Here is a 6,563-nt window from a genome sequence, read left to right on the forward strand (position 1 = left end):
ATCAACCTTTCTATTTAAATGGGTTCTGCTTTCTGTTTTCTGGGTTTTTAAACTCTACATTTTGATGTAAACTTATTGCTCCTGATAGCCGAAGTTGAGTCCCATTACTCCACTTCGTCTATCTATCTATCTATACCAATTCATTGCATTATGAGTTATAGTTAGGTATTTTGGTATTGATTTCTTAATTAATTAATAAATAATTTGAATTAATTGCTAATTAATAAATAAATCCACTATTTAAACCACTGCAGTCGTTTTGGATGTTTTTTCAACATGCTTTACTACGACATGGCTCTACAGGCTTATATATGTTGTTTTCAGCCTTTTTTGACAAGTCATGTTTTGGCATTTTTTCTCCATACTATACTGTGTTGTTTTTGGTTGTTTGATCACCATGCTATAATATGTTGTTTTTGTAAGTTCTTTAAGCATTCTATGCTATGGCATGTCTGAGAACGCAATTTTATGCTGTTCTCAACTGTTTTGGTGACATGTCATATTTTAACATTTTTAGACATGCTATAGTATGGAATTTTCAATTGATTTTTTTCGACATGCATTTTTATGCTGTTTTGGATGTTTTAGCATTAAACTATGCAATGGCGTGTTTCTGCAAACTCTTTATGCTGTTTTGAGGAGTTCTCAGCTGGTTTTGGGACATGTCATATTTTGACATTTTTAACCATACTATAGCCTTGACTTTTCGGTAATTTTTTCAAAATACTATATCATGGTATTTTGGGCCATTTTTGCAACATTCTATGCTATGGTGTGTCTCTGCATGCTATTTTTATACTCTTTTGAGGTGTTTTCAGCTTTTTTTGGGATATGTCATATTTTGACATTTTTGGCCATTTTTTCAACATGCATTATTATGGTGTTTTTGGTCATTTTTATATTTGAGGTGGTTTTCAACTGTTTTCAGCTGTTTTTGGGACGGGTCAAATTTTGACATTTTTGCCTTACTATAGCCTTGCATTTTGGGTCACTTTTTCGACATGCTATATTATGGTGTTTTTGGCCGTTTTTGCAACTTTCTATGCGATGGCGTGTAATGGTATGCTATTTTAGGTGGTTTTCAACTGTTTTTAGCTGTTTTTGGGACGGGTCAAATTTTGGTATTTTTGCCTTACTATAGCCTTGCATTTTGGGTCACTTTTTCGACATGCTATATTATGGTGTTTTTGGCTCTTTATGCAACTTTCTATGCTATGGCATTTCTTGGCACCCCATTTTAGCTGGTTTTCAACTGTTTTCAGCTGTTTTTGGGACGGGTCAAATTTTGACATTTTTGCCGTACTATGGCCTTGCATTTTGGGTTACTTTTTCGACATGCTATATTATGGTGTTTTTGGCCGTTTTTGCGACTTTCTATACTATGGAATGTCTTGTGTCCCTATTTTAGCTGGTTTTCAACTGTTTTCAGCTGTTTTTGGGACAGGTCAAATTTTGGGATTTTTGCCTTACTATAGCCTTGCATTTTGGGTCAGGTTTTTGACATGCTATATTATGGTGTTTTTGGCCGTTTTTGCATCTTTCTATGCAATGGCATGTAATGGTATGCTATTTTAGGTGGTTTTCAACTGTTTTTAGCTGTTTTTGGGACGGGTCAAATTTTGACATTTTTGCCTTACTATAGCCTTGAATTTTGGATCAGTTTTTTGACATTTTTGCCTTACTATAGCCTTGCATTTTGGGTCACTTTTTCGACATGCTATATTATGGTGTTTTTGGCTGTTTATGCAACTTTCTATGCAATGGCATTTCTTGGCACCCCCTTTTAGCTGGTTTTCAACTGTTTTCAGCTGTTTTTGGGACGGGTCAAATTTTGGTATTTTTGCCTTACTATAGCCTTGCATTTTGGGTCACTTTTTCGACATGCTATATTATGGTGTTTTTGGCTCTTTATGCAACTTTCTATGCTATGGCATTTCTTGGCACCCCATTTTAGCTGGTTTTCAACTGTTTTCAGCTGTTTTTGGGACGGGTCAAATTTTGACATTTTTGCCGTACTATGGCCTTGCATTTTGGGTTACTTTTTCGACATGCTATATTATGGTGTTTTTGGCCGTTTTTGCGACTTTCTATACTATGGAATGTCTTGTGTCCCTATTTTAGCTGGTTTTCAACTGTTTTCAGCTGTTTTTGGGACAGGTCAAATTTTGGGATTTTTGCCTGACTATAGCCTTGCATTTTGGGTCAGGTTTTTGACATGCTATATTATGGTGTTTTTGGCCGTTTTTGCATCTTTCTATGCAATGGCATGTAATGGTATGCTATTTTAGGTGGTTTTCAACTGTTTTCAGCTGTTTTTGGGACGGGTCAAATTTTGACATTTTGCCTTACTATAGCCTTGAATTTTGGATCAGTTTTTGACATTTTTGCCTTACTATAGCCTTGCATTTTGGGTCACTTTTTCGACATGCTATATTATGGTGTTTTTGGCTGTTTATGCAACTTTCTATGCAATGGCATTTCTTGGCACCCCCTTTTAGCTGGTTTTCAACTGTTTTCAGCTGTTTTTGGGACGGGTCAAATTTTGGTATTTTTGCCTTACTATAGCCTTGCATTTTGGGTCACTTTTTCGACATGCTACATTATGGTGTTTTTGGCTCTTTATGCAACTTTCTATGCTATGGCATTTCTTGGCACCCCATTTTAGCTGGTTTTCAACTGTTTTCAGCTGTTTTTGGGACGGGTCAAATTTTGACATTTTTGCCGTACTATGGCCTTGCATTTTGGGTTACTTTTTCGACATGCTATATTATGGTGTTTTTGGCCGTTTTTGCGACTTTCTATACTATGGAATGTCTTGTGTCCCTATTTTAGCTGGTTTTCAACTGTTTTCAGCTGTTTTTGGGACAGGTCAAATTTTGGTATTTTTGCCTGACTATCGCCTTGCATTTTGGGTCAGGTTTTTGACATGCTATATTATGGTGTTTTTGGCCGTTTTGCATCTTTCTATGCAATGGCATGTAATGGTATGCTATTTTAGGTGGTTTTCAACTGTTTTTAGCTGTTTTTGGGACGGGTCAAATTTTGACATTTTTGCCTTACTATAGCCTTGAATTTTGGATCAGTTTTTTGACATTTTTGCCTTACTATAGCCTTGCATTTTGGGTCACTTTTTCGACATGCTATATTATGGTGTTTTTGGCTGTTTATGCAACTTTCTATGCAATGGCATTTCTTGGCACCCCCTTTTAGCTGGTTTTCAACTGTTTTCAGCTGTTTTTGGGTCGGGTCAAATTTTGGTATTTTGCCTTACTATAGCCTTGCATTTTGGGTCACTTTTTCGACATGCTATATTATGGTGTTTTTGGCTCTTTATGCAACTTTCTATGCTATGGCATTTCTTGGCACCCCATTTTAGCTGGTTTTCAACTGTTTTCAGCTGTTTTTGGGACGGGTCAAATTTTGACATTTTTGCCGTACTATGGCCTTGCATTTTGGGTTACTTTTTCGACATGCTATATTATGGTGTTTTTGGCCGTTTTTGCGACTTTCTATACTATGGAATGTCTTGTGTCCCTATTTTAGCTGGTTTTCAACTGTTTTCAGCTGTTTTTGGGACAGGTCAAATTTTGGGATTTTTGCCTGACTATAGCCTTGCATTTTGGGTCAGGTTTTTGACATGCTATATTATGGTGTTTTTGGCCGTTTTTGCATCTTTCTATGCAATGGCATGTAATGGTATGCTATTTTAGGTGGTTTTCAACTGTTTTTAGCTGTTTTTGGGACGGGTCAAATTTTGACATTTTTGCCTTACTATAGCCTTGAATTTTGGATCAGTTTTTTGACATTTTTGCCTTACTATAGCCTTGCATTTTGGGTCACTTTTTCGACATGCTATATTATGGTGTTTTTGGCTGTTTATGCAACTTTCTATGCAATGGCATTTCTTGGCACCCCCTTTTAGCTGGTTTTCAACTGTTTTCAGCTGTTTTTGGGACGGGTCAAATTTTGGTATTTTTGCCTTACTATAGCCTTGCATTTTGGGTCACTTTTTCGACATGCTACATTATGGTGTTTTTGGCTCTTTATGCAACTTTCTATGCTATGGCATTTCTTGGCACCCCATTTTAGCTGGTTTTCAACTGTTTTCAGCTGTTTTTGGGACGGGTCAAATTTTGACATTTTTGCCGTACTATGGCCTTGCATTTTGGGTTACTTTTTCGACATGCTATATTATGGTGTTTTTGGCCGTTTTTGCGACTTTCTATACTATGGAATGTCTTGTGTCCCTATTTTAGCTGGTTTTCAACTGTTTTCAGCTGTTTTTGGGACGGGTCAAATTTTGGTATTTTTGCCTTACTATAGCCTTGCATTTTGGGTCAGTTTTTCGACATGCTATATTATGGTGTTTTTGGCCGTTTTTGCAACTTTATATGCTTCCGCATTACTTGGCACCCCACTTTAGCTGGTTTTCAACTGTTTTCAGCTGTTTTTGGGACGGGTCAAATTTTGACATTTTTGCCTTACTATAGCCTTGCATTTTGGGTCAGGTTTTTGACATGCTATATTATGGTGTTTTTGGCCGTTTTTGCATCTTTCTATGCAATGGCATGTAACGGTATGCCATTTTAGCTGGTTTTCAACTGTTTTCAGCTGTTTTTGGGACGGGTCAAATTTTGACATTTTTGCCTTACTATAGCCTTGCATTTTGGGTCAGTTTTTCGACATGCTATATTATGGTGTTTTTGGCTGTTTTTGCAACTTTCTATGCCATGGCATTACTTGGCACCCCATTTTAGCTGGTTTTCAACTGTTTTCAGCTGTTTTTGGGACAGGTCAAATTTTGGGATTTTTGCCTTACTATAGCCTTGCATTTTGGGTCAGGTTTTTGACATGCTATATTATGGTGTTTTTGGCCGTTTTTGCATCTTTCTATGCAATGGCATGTAATGGTATGCTATTTTAGGTGGTTTTCAACTGTTTTTAGCTGTTTTTGGGACGGGTCAAATTTTGACATTTTTGCCTTACTATAGCCTTGAATTTTGGATCAGTTTTTTGACATTTTTGCCTTACTATAGCCTTGCATTTTGGGTCACTTTTTCGACATGCTATATTATGGTGTTTTTGGCTGTTTATGCAACTTTCTATGCAATGGCATTTCTTGGCACCCCCTTTTAGCTGGTTTTCAACTGTTTTCAGCTGTTTTTGGGACGGGTCAAATTTTGGTATTTTTGCCGTACTATAGCCTTGCATTTTGGGTCACTTTTTCGACATGCTATATTATGGTGTTTTTGGCTCTTTATGCAACTTTCTATGCCATGGCATTTCTTGGCACCCCATTTTAGCTGGTTTTCAACTGTTTTCAGCTGTTTTTGGGACGGGTCAAATTTTGACATTTTTGCCGTACTATGGCCTTGCATTTTGGGTTACTTTTTCGACATGCTATATTATGGTGTTTTTGGCCGTTTTTGCGACTTTCTATACTATGGAATGTCTTGTGTCCCTATTTTAGCTGGTTTTCAACTGTTTTCAGCTGTTTTTGGGACGGGTCAAATTTTGGGATTTTTGCCTTACTATAGCCTTGCATTTTGGGTCAGGTTTTTGACATGCTATATTATGGTGTTTTTGGCCGTTTTTGCATCTTTCTATGCAATGGCATGTAATGGTATGCTATTTTAGGTGGTTTTCAACTGTTTTCAGCTGTTTTTGGGACGGGTCAAATTTTGGTATTTTTGCCTTACTATAGCCTTGCATTCTGGGTCACTTTTTCAACATGCTATATTATGGTGTTTTTGGCCGTTTTTGCAACTTTCTATGCTTCCGCATTACTTGGCACCCCATTTTAGCTGGTTTTCAACTGTTTTCAGCTGTTTTTGGGACGGGTCAAATTTTGACATTTTTGCCTTACTATAGCCTTGCATTTTGGGTCACTTTTTCGACATGCTATATTATGGTGTTTTTGGCCCTTTTTGCATCTTTCTATGCAATGGCGTGTAATGGCATGCTATTTGAGCTGGTTTTCAACTGTTTTCGGCTGTTTTTGGGACGGGTCAAATTTTGACATTTTTGCCTTACTATAGCCTTGCATTTTGGGTCAGATTTTTGACATGCTATATTATAGTGTTTTTGGCCGTTTTTGCATCTTTCTATGCAATGGCATGTAATGGTATGCTATTTTAGCTGCTTTTCAACTGTTTTCAGCTGTTTTTGGGACGGGTCAAATTTTGACATTTTTGCCTTACTATAGCCTTGCATTCTGGGTCACTTTTTCGACATGCTATATTATGGTGTTTTTGGCCGTTTTTGCAACTTTCTATGCTTCCGCATTACTTGGCACCCCATTTTAGCTGGTTTTCAACTGTTTTCAGCTGTTTTTGGGACGGGTCAAATTTTGACATTTTTGCCTTACTATAGCCTTGCATTTTGGGTCAGTTTTTTGACATGCTATATTATGGTGTTTTTGGCCGTTTTTGCATCTTTCTATGCAATGGCATGTAATGGTATGCCATTTTAGCTGGTTTTCAACTGTTTTCAGCTGTTTTTGGGACGCGTCAAATTTTGACATTTTTGCCTTACTATAGCCTTGCATTTTGGGTCACTTTTTC

Source organism: Plectropomus leopardus, chromosome 5 (assembly GCF_026936395.1).
Source record: "Plectropomus leopardus strain MGB_pleo_1.0 chromosome 5, ASM2693639v1, whole genome shotgun sequence".
In the NCBI taxonomy this organism is placed as follows: domain Eukaryota; kingdom Metazoa; phylum Chordata; class Actinopteri; order Perciformes; family Serranidae; genus Plectropomus; species Plectropomus leopardus.